Source organism: Cynocephalus volans, chromosome 3, assembly GCF_027409185.1.
Source record: "Cynocephalus volans isolate mCynVol1 chromosome 3, mCynVol1.pri, whole genome shotgun sequence".
NCBI classification, from domain to species: domain Eukaryota; kingdom Metazoa; phylum Chordata; class Mammalia; order Dermoptera; family Cynocephalidae; genus Cynocephalus; species Cynocephalus volans.
In genome coordinates this window covers 23,312,180-23,334,374 of record NC_084462.1, presented here as the reverse complement: position 1 = coordinate 23,334,374, position 22,195 = coordinate 23,312,180, and the positions used below count along the sequence as shown (strand labels likewise).

The 22,195-nt window shown below is 39.0% G+C and overlaps 1 pseudogene; it reads left to right on the top strand.

Annotated features, from left to right (window-relative positions):
• Positions 1–5,030: 5,030 nt before the first annotated feature.
• Positions 5,031–21,637, top strand: LOC134372481 (olfactory receptor 1361-like; annotated as a pseudogene).
• The last annotated feature ends 558 nt before the right edge of the window (positions 21,638–22,195 follow it).

The following is a 22,195-nucleotide window of genomic DNA, read 5'->3' as shown; positions in this document are numbered from 1 at the left end:
AGATTGAATCAGTAATTAGCAATCTTCAAACAAAGAAAAGTCCGGGTCCGAAAGATTTTTCAGCTGAATTCTATCAGACTTTTAAAGAGGAGTTAATACCAATTCTCCTCAAACTGTTCAAAACAATTGAAACAGACGCTACTCTCCCAAACTCATTCTGAGGCCAAAATAATCGTGATTCTAAAACCAGATAAAGAAACAACAAAAAAAAGAAAATTATACGCCAATATCCTTGATGAACCCAGATGCTGAAATCCTCAACAAAATATTAGCAATCAGAATACAGCAGCATATTTTTTAAATTATACACTATGATCAAGTGGTATGCATCCCAGGGATGCAAGGATGGTTCAACATATGAAAGTGAATAAATGTGATATATCACATCAAAAAACTCAAGGAAAGAACATATCATTATCTCAATAGATGCTGAAAAGCATTTGACAAAATTCCACATCCTTTCATGATAAAGACTCTCAACAAATTAGGCAGAGAAGGAAAATATCTCAACACATCAAAAGCCATTTATGACAAGCCTACTGCCAATATTCTGAATGGGGGAAAACTGAAGGCCTTTCCCTTAAGAACAGGAACAAGAAAAGGATGCCCATTCTCAACACATCTATTTAACATAGTACTGGAGGTGCTAGCCAGAGCAATCAGGCAAGAGAAAGAAGTAAAGGGAATCCAGATTGGAAAAGATGAAGTCAAACTTCCTCTACTTGCAGATTACATGATAGTATATATAAGAAAACCTAAAGACTCTATCAAAAAAATTCTAGAGCTGATTAACAACTTCAGTAATGTTGCAGGATACAAAATAAATGCCCCCAAGTCAGTAGCATTTATATACTCAAATAATGAATTAACAGAGAAATAAAGAAAGAAAGCCTATTTATGATTGTCACAAAAAAAATAAGATACAAAGTGTTCAATTTAACCAAGGATGTGAAAAACCTCTACAATGAGAACTACAAAGCACTTCTGAATGAAATTAAAGAAGACACAAAAAGATGTTCCATGCTCTTGGTTGGAAGAATGAACATTGTAAAAATGTCTGTACTACCCAAAGTGATCTACAAATTCAGTGCAATCCCCATCAAAATACCAAAGACATTCTTCACAGAGATGTAAAAAACAATCTTACCTTTCATATGGAAAACAAAAGACTTCAAATAGCCAAAGCAATCCTGAGTAAAAAAAAAAAAAAAAAAAAAAGCCAGAGGCATAACACTACCTTACTTCAAATTATACTACAAAGCTACTCTAACCAAAACAGCATGGCACTGGTATAAAAACAGACATTCAGACCAGTGGAGTAGAACTGAGAACTGAAAAATAACCCCTCAGGTTTACATCCATCTGATATTGGACAAAGGCAACAAAAATCTACATTGGGGAAAAGAGGGTCTCTTCAACAAGTGGTGCTGGGAAAACTGGATATCCATATGCAGAAAAATGAAACTAGATATGCATCTCTCACCAAACCCTAAAATCAACTCAAAATGGATTAAAGACTTAAGTATAAGACCTGAAACTGTAAAATTACTAAGGGAAAATATAGGTGAAACACTTCAGCAATTAGGACTGGGCACAAGCTTTATGAATATGAGCCCGAAAGCACAAGCAGCAAAAGAAAAAATGAACAAATGGGACTATATCAAACTAAAAAGCTTCCACGCAGCAAAGGAAACAATCAACAGAGTGAAATGACAACGTACAGAGTGGGAGAAAATTTTTGCTAACTATGCATCCGACAAGGGATTTATATGGAGAATGTACATAGAACTCAAGCAATTATACAGTATAAAAACAAATAACCCAATTAAAAAATGGGCAAAGGAGCTGAATAGACATTTTTCAAAGGAAGACATACAAATGGCCAACAGATACATGAAAAAATGCTCAACATCACTAGTCATCAGGGAAATGCAAATTAAAACTACATCAAGATACCACCTCACCTCAGTTAGACTGGCTATAATCAAAAAGATGGTAAATAAAAAAGGCTGGCTATGGTGTGCAGAGAAGAGAACACTCCTACACTGTTGGTGGGACTGTAAATTAGTACAACCACTGTGGAAAACAGTATGGAGTTTTCTCAAACAACAACAGATAGATCTTCCATACAATCCAGCAAGCCCTGTTCTGGGTATATACCCATAGGAATGGAAATCATCATGTCGAAGGGATACCTGTACTCCCATGTTCATCCCATCTCTGTTTACAATAGCCAAGATAAGGAACCAATCTAAATGTCCATCAGTCGATGATTGGATAAGGAAACTGTGCTATATATATACCATGGAATACTACTCTACCATAAAAAAGAATGAAATAATCCCATTTGCAAAAACAGGGATGAACCTGGAGAAACTTATGTTGAGTGAAATAAGCAAAGCACAGAGGGATAAAGTCTGCATGTGCTCACTCATACGTGGGAGCAAAGGGAGAAAGAATGAAGGAAAGAAAGACTACAGTAGTGCGTTGGTCTTACAGAGGGAGGGAACATTCCTAGGGTTACAAAGTGCAGTTGGGGGGAAAGAGGGAGGAGGCAGAGGTTGGAGGATAGCTGGGATGGGGACACAGGGTACAAAAGTAATTTCTGGTAATGGGCATGCTGCCAGTATGAACCTGGCACAGAGTGTACAGCAAAGGGTTAATGCAGCAGGCCTGGGTTGTCCAGACTATGCACATTCCAAAGAAAGGACTGACCCTGACCAGGACATAACCTTTAAGCAATTGGAATATCTTACCTAATAAGAGTATCTTGGTATATCTGGAGGGTTTGAGCCATGCCAGGTAGTATTTTCTAACAATATGATTTAAGGTGCAGGTCTCAGGCCATGCTTTATCAGTTTGACATCTAAATGGGCTAGAGACTAAATAAGTAAGATCAGCTACATGGGTGCTCCATGTGTGCACGGCTGGTCATGAATAAAAATCATGGACACCAAAATACAGATGACCTTCTCTAGTTGGTAATGTTACCAAATTAGGCTCTTGGGTCTCAAACTCATAGAAACGAGGAACAATGCAACCAGCAGTAAAGCAAGCAATGCTTTATTAAAGGAGGAGATAGACTTATTCATAAGGGAAGGAGCTATTGGGAAACTAGCTCCCAAGGAAAGCTGTCCAGGGTCCTTTTAAGGCAAGGGGGCAAAGGGCAAAGGTCAGCATCATCATTCTGCACCTCTGGAGGTGCTCCATTCTGTTTTTCCTTGCTGCATCAGGGGTCCATGCTCAGTTAGATCCTCATGCCTACTCAGTAGGTCCAAGTTGGTGGTTTTGTTCATTATTGCCATGCCAAGAGGGTCACCGTAGTGGTCACCTTGAAGCTTTGTGCACAGGCACAGGAGTCAGGCTACCTGCCTGGCAGAAGTTGGTTAAGGGTTTTTCAAAGACAAGCAGTTCCTCAATTGACATCAAATCTTCTTTTAATGACTTCTGGTATTTTTACGGTGGTCATAAGGGGGCTCAGTTCCAAGAGCATCTGGCGTGTAATTTCTAAAGGGGTTGTAAGGTTAATCTGTAACTTAATTTTTACACTTATCAGAAAACAAAGAATGGGTAGATAAATGACAAGTTTTAAACAAGGCTAACAGTTATATTTTAACAAGCCTTCAGGAAAGGGTTTTGCAACTCGGTAAATATCTGTTCCCCTCTTATATCAGTTTATTTTATCAGGGTGGTTAGGCCCAACTGATCTCTTTCAGTTACTTTTATCAGGCCACTACCCGGGGGAGTGGAAAAGTAACAAAATGTCCTCTGCAGGAAAATGGAGTCAGTTTGGTTCACAGGCCTAGCTCTATCCTGTCTTAGTAATGCATGTATGTGTTGTCACACATCACTGCTGGGAGAATTAAGTGCTCTCTGTGAGAGGAAAAACAGAAGCTTCCATCCTATGTGCCTTTTACCTTTGCTAATTTTAATCTGTCTCCTTATGCTGCAATAAACCATCACCATGAGAATAACAATTTTACTGAGTTCTGTGATTCCTTCTACAGAAGCATTGAATCTGAGGGTGGTCTTCAGGACCCCTAACATAGAAACTGGAAGAATATTCCAGTCAAAATGAATAGCTAGTACAAAAACCCTGAGGTAGGAATGCAAATGAGATTTAGACCAAGAACAACCAAGGGATCTGCCTGAGATCACACATCAATTGGGAGGAAGAATGGACCCAGAGCTTAGGTCTGCTGAGCCCCCCCCTAGAGTTTTACCTGAAGCATCGAGGAGTGGGAGAAATAGGACAGGCTTAGGAGCCACACAGGTATGGTCTCAAATCCTGGCTCTATCCTTAATTGCTATGTAACCCTGAGGAATCAGCTTAACCTCGCTGAACCTCAGCATCCTCATCTCTAAAAAGGACTTGATGCATATTTCATGGCTTGTGTGAAAAGTAACTGACATCCTGCTATGTAACAGGGCTCTTAGTTTGGGTTTCTCCCAAAGCAGACCCTGAGACAAAGATTTGGATATAGTTTATTTGGGAGGTAATCCTGGGAAGCATTTTGAGAGGTTGGAGATGTGACTCAAAGAAGATAGGAAAGCAAATATGGTGTGCAATAGTGAGCAGGTCACAGCTATGGGCACCTGGAGCCCATCCCACTAGGGGCCCTCTGATGGGTCTGTGGAACATGCCTCCAAAATGGGTGGAAGGATAGGGAAGCTGGAAGGTTTTCCCTCCAATTCCCACCCATTATTTGTGAAGGATTTCTCCTTTGGGTACTAACTACCTGGCACTTCCTGCCTGTCCCTCAGTGAGCCAAGCACATGCCAGTGGGCAGGGAATTTCTCAGTCACTGAGGCATGGGAAGCCCCCACCATGGAAATCTGTACGAATATGGGTAAGGTACCAACACGTCTAGTGCAATAGACACTTAACTGAATATTAGATTTCCTTCTCTTTGTTCCTATTGGCCTGGAGCATGTACCCCCAAAACTCTCAAGAGAATGAAATGAATAGATAAGAGGTGGTAAATATTGGTAGAAGTAAAGCTGTTTTTATTTCTCCACCACTAAGCACCATGCCTGGCAAGGAGCTTAGGAACTGCATGCTTATCCAACTGGATGGCAGTGAGGGACTTTCTAGGCCCAACTTTCTCCTCCTGGCTGGCTGTGATGCTGCTGTCACCTCCTGTGCCACAACCTTCTACAAGCCACTCCCAAGAGCCTGCAGGTCTCTGTGTGGAATTCAGCACACTCCCGGTGGGCAAAGTCTCTGCAAGAAGACAACATGCAGAACAGGCCAGTTGAAGAAGAAGGACATGTATATGGAAAACAGACACTGCTGGAAACAGCAGGGCAACAGCTGAATGAGTACCAAGGTCACCTGAAGGGTCCAATCTGACCTTCTATTCAGCTCTTCTCCATCAGGGACAAATCCCAGAGGTAGAAAATGGATATCAGAAAAAGGTTTTGCCAAGTGGGCAAGGCCCAGGCCCCACAGGCTTCACTCAGGACAGCTTTGTAAGTTGAGACTAAGCATTCATTTAAATAATGTAGTCAAGGGTGACAGAAGGTCTTTGAATCACAGAGTGACCTGTGAAAGGGGGCACTGAAGAAGACAGGGAATGGAAGGCAGGAAACAGCCAGATCAGTCCAGACATGAGATTCTCGAGGAAAGGAAGGCACAACTGGAACCACATTGTCAGGAAAAAGTCATCATGGGAGTCCATACACCAGGGTCCAACTCTAAATCTGTCATTCGCTCACTTGACCAGGGACAAGATCCTTTCCTTCTCAGCTTCCCCATCTGGGAAACTACATGTCTTTAGTGCCCTGGAATCTATGAGCTAAGTTTAAACTTCTAAGGTTGGAGACCTTGAAGACAGGGAATAGAAGGCAGGGGCAGTGGCCGAGTTGGCAGCCAGTTGGAATATGTTGCAATTCAAATAAAGGCATCAATACTAACACATACCTGATGTTTTTCTACAGCACTGACTGACTGGCACAATCCTTGTTGAATATTAAACAACAACCTCAGCTGAGCACATGAACTTTAGGAAGTTCATATTATAATCAAACTAATTCAGGCAGGTTGACAATATCAACTCTGCTCAGTCCAAAATCACATTATTAAGAACAACTCTAGTGCCTGCCACTAAAAGCCAAGATTTCTTTGACAGTTTCAATGCTCTCAGAATATATACCTCGAAGAAGAATATAAAAGACAGTTACTTGCATGTCCAGAAGTTATATTTGCCAAAGCAAAGGCACTGAGGAAGCTGGCTGAAACATAAAAATTCATGCCCATTAAATTATCTGGGAAACTTTAAACAATAAGACCCAATTACGGTGATGTTACTTTCCCAACAACAAAAGCCCGAAATTTTCATATACTTTTCAGGAAGAGCACAGGGTTCTGTAGCATTCTGGTAGTTTTATGATGGGATGGAAAAGAGGGATTCTCCTTTTCTTTTATCCTACAGAGTTACTTGAAACCATATGAAAATATAAAGCTTTTTGGTAAAAGTAAATATATGGATGAATCTGAAAACCTACATTATTGTAACTTTGGTTGGTAGCTCTACATTTTATTCTTTTATAGGATGTAAAAGGCAAAAGCATAAATAATAAGTCTATGTCAATGGGTACATGATTGTAATTTGTGACATCAATAACATACAGAGGAGTTTGGAGCTATAAAGGAGTAGACGTTTTTTGTTTTGGGGTTTTTTTTTTTAATGCAGTTGAAATTGTAATCAGCTTAAAATAGACTGTTATAATTTTAGGATGTTTTATGTAATCACCATGATAACCACAAAGAAAATTTCTATACAATATACACAATAGGAAGTGAGAAGGGAATCAAAACATGTCACTAAAAAATGTCAATCAAACAAAAGAAGACAGCAAGGGAGGAAATGAGGGACAAAAAATGTATAAGATATGCACAAGACAAATAAAAAATCACTAATAGTAACTTCTAAGCTATCAGTAATTACTTTAAATGTAAATGGATTAAACTCCTTAGTCAAAAGACATAGATTGGAAGAATGAATAAAACAAACAATCCAACTATATTCTATCTACAGAAGATTCACTTTAGACCTAAGGATATGTATAGGTTGAAAGAGAAAGGATGGAAAAAGATATTCCAAGCAAATAATCACCAAAAGATAGCAGAAGTGTTTATACTAAGAATAGACAAAATAGATTTCAATTCAAAAATTGTCACAAACAAAACAAAACAAAACAAAACGACAGAATGGACATTATATAATAATAAAATGTTGAATTCACCAAGAAGATATATCAATTATAAACATATATGCACCAAACATCAGAATTCCTAAGTGTATGAGGCAAACACTGACAGAACTGATGGAGAAATACATAGCTGTACAATAATAGTAGGAGACATCATAGTCCACTTTCAGTAATGGACAGAACAATCCAACAGAAGACACATATAAGAAAATAGAAGACTTGACAACACTATAGACCAATTGGTCCCAACACATGTACAGAACACTCTACCCAACAACAGTGGAATACATATTATTTTCAAGTGCACATGAAATATTCTCTACTATAGACCTCATATTAGGCCACAAAACAAGTCTTAATAATTTTTAAAAGATTGGAATCATATAAAGTATCATTTCCAATCACAATGAAAAGAAACTACAAAGCAATAGCTTAAAGGAAACTGGAAAATCCACAGATATGAGGGGTCTTCTGAAAGTCATGGAAAATGTATACTATTTTAAAAGGTGTGCATGGATTTCAAAATTTTTGCACCAAAATAAGCTCATACTAACGTATTATGACATATCTGACAGGATCTAGTTTGAGGCACTAAGAAACATAGACATCAATTTGAAAACAACCTCTAGGACAGCAACATAAATTCTGCTAAAATTGAAGCAAGATCAAACATCAAATTTATGGTGAAGCTTGGGTAGAAAAATGCTGAAATCATTGATACGGTATGAAAAGTTTATGGGGACAATGTCCCCAAAGAAATCAGCAGTGTACAAATGAAAAATCACTTTAAGAAGGGAGAAGATAATAACAAAGATGAAGCCTGAAGCAGCAGACCATCCACATCAACTTGTGAGAAAAGTATTAATCTTCTTTGTGCTCTAATTTAACAGGACCAATGATTAATTGCAGAAAAAACAGACCATAGACATCCCAAGTGGTTCAGCCTACACAATTCTGAATGAAAGATTATAACTGAGCAAATTTTTTTATCGATTGGTGCCAAAACTGTTGTGTCCAGATTGGCTGCAAACAAGAGCAGAGATTTCAGTAAAAAAAAAAAAAGAAGAAGAAGAAGAAGAAGTGGAATCAAGATTCTGAGGTATTTCTTCAAAGAATTGGAAGAGATGAGACACAGCTTTACCACTATGATCCTGAAGACAAATCACAATGAAAATAATGGCTACCAAAAGGTAAAAGTGGTCCAGTCAAAGCAAAAGCAGAAGTCAAGGGCAAAGGTCATAGCAACAGTTTTGAGGGATGATCAAGACATTTTTCTTGTGAACTTTCTGGATGGCCAAAGAATGATAATGTCTGCTTATTATGAGAGTGTTTTCAGAAGTTAGACCAAACTTTAGCAGAAAATTGCCGAGGAAAAAATTTTTTTAATGAAGGGAAATAAAAAAGAAAAGAAAAAAGAATAATGCCCAAGAAAGCTTCACCAGAGAGTTCTTTTTCACCATGACACCTCTCCTGCTCAATCTTCCCATCAAAAAAGGGAAATTTTGCAAGAGTTTCAATGGAAAATTATTAGGCATCCACCTTCCAGTCCTGATTTGGCTCCTTCTGAATTCTTTTTGTTTCCTAATATTAAAAAATCTTTAAACGGCACCCATTTTTCTGCAGTTAATAATGTAAAAAGATTGCACTGAGATGGTTCAATTCTTAGGATACACAGTTCTTTAGGGATGGACTAATCGACTGGTATCATCCCGTAAAAAAGTTTCTTAAACTCGAGGGAGCTTGTGCTGAGAAATAAAGTTTATATTCTTAATTTTTATCTTTTGATTTCATTTTTTCACAAACTTTTTGAAGTCCCCTCATATAGGAAAACTAAACAACACACTCTTAAACAACCAGTGGGTCGAAGAATAAATCACAAGAGAAATTGGAAAATATCTTGAGACAGATTAAAATGAAAACAAAAAATACCAAAACTTATAGGATGTAGCAAAGCAGAGCTAAAAGGAAAACTTATAGCTGTAAACATTAAAACATTAGAAAATCTCATGTCCACTACTGAAGGAAGAATCAACTAAACCCAAGGCTAACAAAAGAAAGGTAATAATGAAAGTTAGAGCACAGATAAACAAAACAAAGGATTAAAAATAGAGAAAATTACAAAACTGAGAGTTTGTTCTTCAGACAACCAACAAAATGGACAAACTTTTAGTTAGATAGACTAAAGAAAAAGGAAAAGACTCAACTAAAATCAGAAAAGAGGGAACATAACAACCAATTTTACAGAAATAAAAAGAATTATGGGAGTACTTTGTTCAATTTTATGGCAACAAATTAGATAATATGGGTAAAATGAACAAATTCCTAGAAACACACAACCCACAAAGTCTAAATCATGAAATAAATAATCTGAGCAATTAATAAATCATGAGATAAATAATCTGAACAGACCTAAAAATTAGAGAGTGAATCAATAATCAAAAACATCCCAACTAAGAAAATATTTCAACAATACTTAACACCGATCCTCCTCAAACTCTTCCAAAAAATTGAAGAGAAAGGAACATTTCCACACTCATTCTGAGTGTAGCATTACCCTGATACAAAAGGCAGATATAGACACTACGAGAAAACTACAGACCAATATCCCTGATAAATATTGAGGCAAAAATCCTCAATCAAATTCTAGCAAATAGAATTCAACAGCACATTAAAAGGGTTATAAACCATGACCAAGTGGGATTTATTCCTGGAATGCAAGGATAGTTCAACATAAAACAATCAATCAATGTACACCACATTAACAGAATGAAAGAGAAAAACCTACATGATCATCTCAGTTGATGCACAAAACGTGACAAAATCCAAGACCCCTGCAAGATAAAAATCCACAACGAATTAGGAATAGAAGGAAACTACCTAAACATAATAAAGGCCATATGTGAAAAGGCTACGGTTAACATCAGACCCAATGATGAAAGATTGAAAGCTTGTTCTCTAAGATCAAGAACAAGACTAGAATACCCACTTCACCACATCTATTCAATAAAATAGTGGAAGTCCTAGCCAGAGAAATTAGGTAAGAAAAAGAAATAAAAGGCATCCAAACCTGAAAGGAAGAAGTAAAATTACCTCTGTTCACAGATGGCTTGATTTTATATGTAGTAAACCCTAAAGATTCACACACACACACAGAAAGCTATTAGAACTAATAAGCAAGTTTAGCAAAGTTGCAAGATACAAAATCAACATGCAAAAATGAGCTGTGTTTCTATACACTAACAATAAACAGTCTGAAAAAGAAATTAAGAAAGCTATTCCATTTACAATGGCATCAAAAAGAATCAAATACTTAGAAATAAATACTGAAAACTACAAAATGTTGCTGAAATAAAGATATCAATAAGTGGAAAGACATCCATTTTTGTGGATTGGAAGACAGTACTGTTAAGGGGCTAATACTCTCCAAAATGATTTCTCAATTTAGTGCAATTTCTATCATAATCTCAATGGCATTTTTTTCAGAAATAGAAAAATTCACCCTAAAATTCATATGGAATCTCAAGGGACCCTAAATAGCCAATACAATCTTGAAAGAAGAACAAACCTGAAGGTCTCACACTTAATGATTGCAAAGCTACAGTTATCAAAACAGTGTGGTACTGGCTTAAAGACACACGTACAGACCAATGGAACAGAATGGAGAGCCCAGAAATAAACTCTCATATATATGGTCACATGGTTTTCAACAAGGGTGCCAAGACCGCTCAATGGGGAAAGGACACTCTTCTTAACAAACAGTGTTGGGAAAACTGGATAGCCACATGCAAAAGAATGAAGTTGGACCCTTACCTTATGCCATATCCAAAAATACACTGAAAATGGATCAAAGACCTAAGGGTGAGCTAAAACTATCAAACTCCTAGAAGAAAACATAGAGGGAAAGATTCATAACACTGAATTTGGTGATGATTTCTTGGACATGACACCAAAAGCATAGTCAAGAAAAGAAAATATACATAATCTGAACTACATCAAAATTTACAACTTTCATGCACCAATGAACACAATCAACAGAATAAAAAAGCAACCTATGGAAAGAGAAAATATTTGCAAGTCATATATATGATAAGGGGTTAATATCCAGAATGTATAAAAATTCCTACGACTCTAACAATGATAAAAACAACCATCCAACCTGATCTCAAAATAGGCAAATGAATAGACATTTCTCCAAAGAAGATATGTAAATGGCCAACAAGTACATAAAAACGTGCATGGTATCACTAATCATTAGAGAAATACAAAACAAAACCACAATGAGATATCATCTCATACACATTAGGATAGTTATTACCAAAACAAAAAACAGAAAATAACATGATTGGCGAGGATGAATCTGGAACACACTTGTACACAGTTGGTGGGAAGGTAAAATGGTGCAGCCTCTATGAAAAACTGTAGTGATTCCTCAAAATATTAAGAATAGAATTACCTTATAATCCAGCAATTCCACTATTGGGTATACACATAAAAGAATTGAAAGCAGGATCTCCAAGGAATATTTTTACATCCATATTTATAGCAGCATTATTCACAATATCCAAAAGTTGGAAACAATCCACATGTCCATTGACAGATGAATGGATTAAAAAAAACATAATATACACAATGGAATGTCATTAGCCTTAAAGAGGAAGGAAATTCTGACACATGCTATAACATGGATGAACCTTCAGGACATTATGCTAAGTGAACTAAACCAGTCACAAAAGGACAAATACTGTATTATTCCAGTCACATGAGGTACCTAGAGTAATCAAATTTATAGAGACAAGAGTAGAAGTGTGGTTGCCAGGGGCTGGAAAGAGGAAGGAATGCGGAGTTGTTTAATGGGTCCCAGGTTTCAGTTTGGAAAGATAAAATGAGTTCTGGAGATTAGTTGCATAACAATGTGAATGTACTTAACACTGCTGAACTACACACCCCGAAATGATTAAGATGGTAAATTTTATGTTATGTGTATTTTACCATAATTTTAAAAAGATGACCATCAACATGAACTTGGGAGTTCTGACCTGATGAGTAAACAAGATCAATTCCCTAGACTGAAGATAAAAACTAAGAAACTGTAAAAACTTCCCCTGGAGACAAAAGTAACAAACCACTGAAGGCAATAACTTTCAAGTGGAAAAACCCTAAGGAGATGAGAGGTGTGGAGCCCAGGAGAAACAGGCCTAGCAGGACCCAAGGCTACATACTCTACATTGATTTCTGATTATGCCCTTTGGGGAATGCTCCCTAGAGCCCAAGAGTAGCCCTGCAAATAATCCAAGTGGGAGGGCTACACACCTCTCCTTGGCCCAAGAATCAGGGAATGGGGGCTCTGCTCTCCCCAGCCACCTCCCTCACCCTGCCTTCCACCCACTTGCTTCCCATCTTGTTTTTCCATCTCGCTCTCCATGGGGCCCAGGATGGTATCTCTGGCCCTAGGCTGCTTGTGAGCTTTCTATCCCTCCTTAGAAAGGAGAAGCAACTCAGGAGAAGGCAGGTTCCTTGGTGGGGTTGGCAGAAATCAGACCAACTGGACAGGTGAGTGCCGATGTGGGGGAAGGAAGAGACACTCCTCCCCCAAAGCCCCAAAATATATTAGCCAAAAGACATCTCCTCCTCCACTTCTCAAAGACAAGCAGAAACTGAGACCCGTAGGGGACCTTAGAAACCATCCATGGACCCAACCCCATCATTTTCCAGAAAAGAAAGCAGAGTACAGACTTCCAAAATCACACAGAATCTGAGTCCCAGACAAACTCCCTCAGCCCCTGCCCTCATTCCCTACAATGGAGGCTATCCAAGGAATTCTGTTATCCAGCAATTTCCAACACCTTTTAATGTTTAACCTGGGCAGAGACCTTTGGATTAGAATCTATTTCTATCTTACATATTCCTTAACTTTATCCATTACAGTTTTCTTTTTTATATATAGTTTTTTTTTATTGAAACAATTGATTATACATATTTATGGGATACAGAGTTAACTTAGTATTTATGTAGAGTATGTGATGATCAAATCAATATTATTTGCATGTTCATCATTACAGATCATAATTATTCTGTGTCCCTTACCCAAAAACTCCCTAATCCCTTCCCCCGCCCCCACCTCTAATAGGTCTGTTCTCTCCTCCTGAAAGTTCAATGTTTTATTGTTCTCTCTCTCTCTCTCTCTCCCCCACCCCCCCTTTCCTCCCCCTTAGGAGTGAGGATATGCGGTATTCTTTCTCTACTTCGCTTATTTCACTAAACATATTTTTCTCCAAGCTCATCGATGCTGCTGTGAATGGTAGAATTTCATTCTTTTTTATGGCTGTGTAATATTCCATGGCATATATATACCACATTTTCCTTATCCAGTCATCTGTCAATGGACATTTAGGTTGGTTCCATATCTTGGCTATTGTAAATAGAGGCTGCAGAGAACATGGGAGTGCAGGTATTCCTCTAACATGATGATTTCCAACCCAGTAGGGGGATTGCTGGATTGTACGGTAGTTCTATCTGTAGTTTGAGAAACCTCCATACTGTTTTCCATAATGGCTCTACTAATTTACAGTCCCACCAATGGTGTGGAGGAGTTCCCTTTACTCCAAATCCTTGTCAGGATTTGTTATTCTCCGTCTTTTTGAAAACAGCCAGTCTAGCTGGGGTATAATTTTCTTTGAACAAACATTGTATTTTTCAAGTTGAATTCAGATCCAAATATTCACCTTCTTCATCAATGGGAATGAAATCATCTTTTTAATTGCTTTTTGAATGGTTACTTATTGTTGGCATATCGATAAGGAATTTACTGATATTTGTGTGATATTATATCCTGCAACTTTGTTAAACTAACTTTATTTTTAAAAATTACTTTATTTCTTTTAATAGCTTAGTTGTAGGACAGATCTTTTGCAAATAGTTCTATTTTTGTTTCTTTTTTATTTTCAGATATCCCATCACCAGCATTTCTAGGGAAATGTTAAATAAGGAATGATAAAAGAAAACATGCATATTATGTTCTTTTTAGGGGAAAATTTTAAATATTCTTCAATAAACGTGATATTGACTCATTTTTAAATACACAGTTTATCTATTAAGAAAAAACAGTCCTAATGTTTTCGGAGTTTTAAACTGTAAGGTGATGATAAATTTACCTGGATGATTCACCAGGTTCTATTTACATTATTTGGATATTTTGCTGTGATCAACTGGGCTAATTGATTTGAGTTTAATGGATAATTCTTTCATTGTGTTGTTTTCTTAGTTTGCAAATACATTATTTGGGGGCATTTGCATCTATGTCTATAAACAAAACTGGCCTAAAATATTCTTTCTGTTGTCTTTGTCTAGTTTGGGATTAAAATCATATTTGCCTCAAAAATGTATTTAATTATAATAATGATAATAGCAATAATAATAGCAAATGTTTGCTGTGTGCCTACTACATACAATGCACTGTCCTGAGCACATTATGTGCATTTTCTCATTTAATCCTCACAACATTCCCTTTTAGCAAATATTACTAAATCCATTTTGCAGATGTTGATTATGCCATCGTTTTTGATTTTTTTTAAATGTTTTATTACTGCATAAATTATTCTTTCTAGGTAAGTTAGAAACTTTTCTGCATTGGAGTCAGATGCCCTTTTAGAAACCATTTAATAGCTTTATAATTCTTTACATTCATGTTCTCTAATTCTTTTTGCATCTTTGGGGATATTTTATGTATTTGTAAGTAGACATTTATTTTTATTTGATAAGCCATGTTATCCCATCACTGAAAATAATATTCAACTTAAAAATGAAACTATTGTACTAGCTGTTAAGCATATTTCCAAATCCTGACTTAATTAAAATTTTCTGTTTCATTTGTTTATCAAAGGTGATATTGTTTACCAGTTTTTTTTTCAAAGAATCAATCAGATTTCTACTTTACCTAATTATGTTTCTTTTTCTATGTGGCTTATATCCGGTTTTAGGTTTATTATCTGTAGTTTCCTTTAATTTGTTGGCTCCCCTTCTAAATTATTTTATGGCTCAGTCGTTGAACAAAATTAAATCTGAAGATCTCAAAGTGAAAGATGAGAATTTTTCTCTACCCCTTGGGCTTTCATGAAATAGGATCAGTGTTCAAGCTGACACAAACCCGAGAGCTGTGGCAGTCACCAGAGAGAGATGCAGAACTGCTGTGGGAGCAAGAAAACGCGACGAATGTGCATGCTGGTTGCCTAAGAATCAGGAAGAGAAATCAGACCTAAACAAATAGGAGTTTGGGTCCAGGTGGGTATGGGATGGTGCAGGGCTCCTCATTATCTGGAGTCTGTTACTATGGGGGTCTGAGAGCTAGCATTAGGTGGTTTATAGACATGGAGATAAATAACACGAAATCACATGGTGAGAAATTTTTCCCTTTTGAGTTCTCTCTCAACCCTTCTGACTACCTCTCAAACAAAAACTCAAATGGGTACTCATATTTCCTTAACTCCTCTCTTACATTCTTTACATTCTCCTTTACATTCTGACTTTACATTCTCCTGTTTTAACCAAGAAAAAGCAGGTTTCAGACTCAGAACTTTCTGCAGGTAGTGGTATCTAGCTTAAAATTTCAAAAAAGGATACTGCTTTTATATGTATCATGGTGCTACAAATTTTCTCTTTTAATTGATGGGTTTCAACTTACTAAATTAGTGGATTAAAGTATTAAGAAAATAATAGTACAGATGATAAATAAATATCATTGAAGTTTCAGAGACACTAGGTTGATATCAGGTTAACGAGAACTATGTCTAAAGTCTTGCCCAATTTCAATGTCATAAGGTCAGAGAGAGAAACATTAAGAACTATTATTTGGTCATTCAACAAAGGCACAAAAAAATTGTCTCTGATAGTCTAGGCACAGTTCTAAACACTAAAAATGTAGTAATACATAAAAACAGACAAAGTTCCTGCTCTCATGAGCTTATACTCTAGAGACACAGAAGCATAAATGAATGAAGAGATAGATCAACCTGAGAATTAAAATAAAGCAAAATAAGGGGAATGACAGAGACCAGGTGCTATTTTTTTTCCTTTTGTTTTTCTTCCATTTATTCAACAAACATTTATCAAGAACCTATTCTGTGTCAGACTCTTTTTTAATTTTAACATTTACTTGTACATATAACTTTTGGGGGCACATAGTGTCATTTCAATACATGCATATACTGCACAATGATTCACTTACGGTAGATAGCATAGTTTTGTACCCATTAATCCACCTCTTCTCCTCCCCGCCACTTTCTCCACTCCCAGCCTCTGGTAACCATGATTCTACTCTCTACTTCTACGAAAACCATTTCTGTTTTAATTTTTAGATTCCACACATGAGTGAGATCATGTGGTATTTGTCTTTCTATGCCTGACTTACTTCACGTAACATGGTGGTTTCCAGTCCCATTCATGTTGCTGTGAAAGACAGGATATTATTTCTTTTTATGGCTGAATAGTATTCCATTGTGTATCTATACCACAGCTTCTTTTATCCATTCATCTGTTGATGGGCATTTAGGTTGATTCAATCTCTTGGCTATTGTGAATGCAATGAACATGGGATGCAGGTGTCTTTTTGATACATTGATTTCATGTCCTTTAGGTTTATACCTAGTAGTGGGATAGCTGGGTTGTAAGGTAGATCCATTTTCAGTTCTCTAAGGAACCTCCATACTGTTTTCCACAATGGCTGCACCAATTTACATTCCCACCAACAATGCAGGAGAGATCCCTTTTCTCCACATCCTCACCAGTATTTGTCATTTTCTGTCTGATTGGTAATGGCCACTTTAACTGGGGTGAGATGATATTTCACTGTGGTTTTAATTTGCATTTTGGGATGTTATTTTAGATAGGTGTTTCGGAGAACCCTGAACAGAGACAACATTTGAGCACATATGGGAATGAAGAGAAGGATTAAGGGAAGAGAATTCTGAGCAGAGGGGATAACAAGTGCAAAGGCCCTGAGGTAGGAACATGCTTGGGTGAGATCAGGGAGACAGTAGAGGTCCAGCTAATGCATGGCCCTGTAAGATTTGGTGAGGACTTTGGATTTGGTTCTGAGTGAGATAGGAGGCCATTGAAGGATTCTGAATAGAGAAGTAACATCATCTGACATACATTTCTTAATGTTCACTCTGGTTGCTATGCAGAAATAGACCATCAGGAGTAGAGCAAGAGTAGAAACAGAGAGCCCAGCTAAGAGGCTATTGCAATAATCTGGATGGAAATAATGGTTGTTTAGACCCTAAAGGTAGCAATGGATATAGGGAGAAAGTGGATCCATTTAGGATATATTTTAAAGTTAGAGATGACAGGATTTGCCAATGTATTGGAGGTGGCCAGTAAGGGAAAGAGCAGTTAAGGATGATGTCAAGGTTTGGCTTGAGCGGTTGAAAGAATGAGATGGGGATGGCTGAGGAAGCAGCAGGTTTAAGGAGAGGAAGATCTTCAACACCGTTTTTGAAAAGTTAAATCTGAGATGTCTGTAAGACATCCAAACGCATATTGGGAGTAGGCAGCTGGATATAAATAAGTTTGAAGTTCAAGGGGCGGGGGGGAATCCCAAACTGGACATAGAAATTTGGATGTTTTCCTCACTTTTGTGGTATTTAATGCTAATGTGACTACTTATGAGAGTAAATAGAGAAGAGGTGAGGCTTTAGATGGTGCAGGGGCACCCCACAGCTAGAGACCAGAAGAATGGGAAGGAACCAGCAAAGGACACAGAGAGCGAGTAGCTAGTAAGGTAGGAGAAGTTTCAAGACAGAGAGTGAGGCCTCGAAATCGAGTGAAGAACATATCTCAAGGAGGGAATGACCAACTGTGGCAAATGCTGCTTGTCAGCTTTAGTAAGATGGGGCCTGAGAACCAACCTCCAGATGGAGCTATGGTGACCTTGGGAGGAGAAGTTTTATGGATTGGTGGAGAAGCCTGAAAATGGGGGTCATGAGAGAACAAAAGGGAAACTCGAGAGTGAGTACTGCCCACATTTTGAGGACCTCTGCTGAAAACAGGAGGAGAGAAATGGGCTAACAGCCAGAGGAGAATGTGGGTCAAGGGCGGATGTTTTAAACTGGGAGATGCCTGTATGCTGACGGCAATGACCTAGAAGCCAGGGGAAAATTCCTCTCTGTTGTAAGTTAGACTTTCTTAGTTTTGGTTTTCTTAAAATAGAAGTATGTGGAAAGAGTATTGTCCTAATAAGTGGGAAGTAATAACAAGAACATTTTCTTCTCCTATATCTATGGGAAAGAGTTGGGAGGCTGGGGGACTGGAAAGAGAAGGGAAGACAGAGCCACCCTTGGTTTGGAAGGAATATTAATCAAGGACAGGACAAAGCCTCTGTCACTGCATACAGCACTACCCCCAGAAGCCTTCTCTCCCCAGTATAGACTCTCCCCCTCCCTCCATGTCCTGCCCCCATCCAACCTGCTACAGTCCCAACCCTGGCCACTCCAGGACTCCCTGATCATTTACACAGATGCCTCAAGTTTAAGTTTTCCCAGTAGCACTCGTTACTCAATCTTTTTGAAAAAATCAAAGCCATTAAATTGAAAGATCACTGCTTTGTAATCAGACAGACTTAGAATCAAATCCTGGGGGATCTGTTTTTGGGAAAATTATTTAAACTCTTTTGGTCTCAGTATACTCATCTGTAAAATAAAAATAATAATGCCTACCTCATTTAGGTTGTTGGGAAAATTAAATAACTGCACAAGCCCACACCTGTATATGACACACAGTAGGTATTCAATAAGTGTCACCTCCCTAGTCTCAGGGCTGTTTCTTATGTGAAGATTTTACATTTGACTAGAATGTTCCTGGGGATGAGAACAATGTCCTTTATTGTTTTCTTATCTCTCACATCGCCCAGTAAAAATCTCTTGTTCAGCACTGATCGGATAAAGGGCTCAGCCACAATAAATTTGTGTTTCCCTTCCTTTGTACTTTTCAACAAATAGATTTCTCTCCTCTCAGACTGCTGCATTTCTATTTTATGGTTGTCCTTTACCCAAAGATTCCTTCCAAAGGATCCCAAAGATTGCCAAACACTTGACTCCTTAAAATCAGATCAGTAAAATGCTAATTCAAAATTAGTCATTTATCTTCCATACTAAAGAATAGCTCTCAACACAGGCTAAGAACTCAAGTGGGACCACCCACATAGCTGAAGTCTCCATTCCTACAATACCCTGCCCAACTGCACTGGTAATCTCCTTTGCTCCAAGCAGGCCCTACCTCAGCAAAGTGGTGGCAGAAGCAAAGTCAGCCTGCCAAGACTCTCTTCCCCTTTTCACACCCTGTCCAGTTCCCAGGTGGGTTGGAACCCCAGTCCCATAGCTTTCCAGACTGATTTCCCCTGTCACCTGTTCCCCAACCCCAGTCAGCACATTAACCCTGTCCTTTCCTTTCCTTCTTCCCTTCCCCTTTACAGATTTGCATTCTCATAGGACCCAACTCCCAAATCTTCTTTGTGAAACAATGAAAAACAATTTGTTTTATGTCTAATAAAACTTCAGCCTGAGTTCTCACTGAACTATTATGAATTCCTATTTAGTGGGGTCACTATATGGTCCTGCTGCCATCTCCATTACCTTGGGCAACGTTACACCTGTAATTTCTCTTTGGTACTTGCAGGGGCGACTCCCACCCTTCTCGGATCACCCTCCAGAGGTGAGGTCCTTCCTGGGTAAGCCCAAACAGAAGGGCCAACTGTGCTGTCCCAGTCAACAGGCTCTTCTATTCAGGCTTACCCTGAACCGTGCCATCCCCCAGCATCAAGGACCAGTACCAAGGTGCCCCAGAGTCAATGACGAGTGGCATCCAGAGCACCCTGAACCCTGGGCTCTACATGGGTCGGAGACCAAGGGGAGACAACATCTTGGGGGGGAAGAAGGTGTAGGGGAAAGAAGGGTCTGTAAAAACAATACCCTCTGGTTCTATATATGTGCCATTGTGCTTCCAGAATTCCACACAGAAAGGGCCTTCAGGTGGCACTCTTATTGGAAGTGGAAAGAAACTACATTTCTATAGCGCTTTACTCAATATTGGGAATATATAAGTTGTTCATATCAAAGAATAAGAGTATGATGAAAATTTGGGGGGTTAAAACACCCTAAGTAACCCCCTTATTGTTGCTACCACTGAATACATGACCATATACAAGGATTCTCCTTTGAGGAATGGTAGATGGGGCGTCATGGGATTCAGAGTTAACAGAATATAGCAATAAAGTAATTAAAACTCTGACTCTGTGGGTTATTGAGGCCATAGAACTCCCTGGTTGAGGCTTTTCCTTTCATAGGCTGAGAGCCTTCTTTGGGTTTCTACCAAATGAACACAGAGATGTGACCAGATGTGAGTTAAGGGACTATAGGAGGCAAGGAGGGAGGCCTGAGAACCTCTGTCCTCTCTCTAGTCTGTGACTGGTCTGGATCTCCCAGAAGGACTAGTTGACCGTGGACAAAAGAAACCACACAAGTGCCTCCTACTTCATCCTCCTGGTGCTCTCCAGCAGCCTGGAGAGGCAGGAGCTGATCTTCAGGCTCTTCCTTGTCATGTACTTGATCAGTGCTGCAGGGAACTTACTCATCATCCTGGCCACTGGCTCAGACTCCCACCTCCACACACCCATGTACTTCTTCCTCAGCAACCTCTCCCTGGTAGATTTCTGCTTCATGTCTGCCACAGTCCCCAAGATGCTTGTGAACATCCAGACGCAGACTCAATCCATTTCCTATGGTGGCTGCCTAGCCCAGATCTACTTCTGTATCCTGCTCGCCAACACGGACACCTTCCTTCTGACAGCAATGGCAGATGACCACTATGTGGCCATCTGCCACCCCCTGCACTACTCCACCATGATGAGCCTGCAAATGTGTGTCCTGACTCTGGGGAGCTTTTGGATCATGGCCAACCTCCACTCCCTGCTACACACCCTGCTCGTGGCTCGGCTGGAGTTCTGCGCCAGCAATGTCATCCCTTACTTCTTTTGTGACCTTGTTCCCCTGCTCCAGCTCTCCTGTTCCAACACCCAACTCAACCAGCTCATGATTCTGCTGGTGGGGGGGGCTTCATCATCCTCATCCCCTTCCTCGGCATTCTCGTCTCCTATATACACATTGTGTCTGCTGTGCTCAAGGTCACATCCACCCAAGGTAAACAAAAGTCCTTTTCTACATGTGGCTCCCACCTTACTGTAGTCATCCTCTTCTATGGGACCATCATAGGGGTCTACCTGAGTCCCTCAACCTCCCACTCTGCTGCCAAGGACTCACTGGCTTCAGTGATGTACATGGTGGTGACACCATTCATCTACTGCCTGAGGAAGAAGGACATGAAGGGAGCTCTACAGAAACTCCTCAGCCTGAAGTCTTTATCCAGTTGGCAGTGACACAGCAGAGCTCCCCTTAAGAGCCTTTGTGTTGGGAAGGGAATGAACCCCAAGGACAGGCTCCACAGACAGGGTAGGACGATCATGGACCTGGTTGTCCTAGATTGTCACCATGGCTGAGAAATCCCCTCCTGGCTCCAGTAGGAAATCTGAAAGTCTAAAATGTCTTGGCCTCTGCATAGGGCACTCCCAGTCTACCAAGAGGGGAACAAACTCTTCCCTAAAGACAGAATCACATCAACAGAAGCAAATTTATCTGCAGATCTTTTGGAGAAGGTTGGGAAGAATGTTTTCATACATTCCATGTGAAAAAGATGAACTCATAGGAGTCCATGACCTGTGCTGATAGCCTATGCCAAAAAGATGGCCTCTGAGAGCCACCACACAAGCCCATGGTCCCTCCAATTCTTATGTTAAGAACAAAAACAAAATGGGCCATCATAATACCTATGAATGTGCTTCTCTACAAGTTGACTTGCAGAGAGACAGAAGGAGACAAAGGATAAGGCCTCATAAAAATGAGTTTATGATTGGAGAAACTGTATGTGGTTTCCTGTC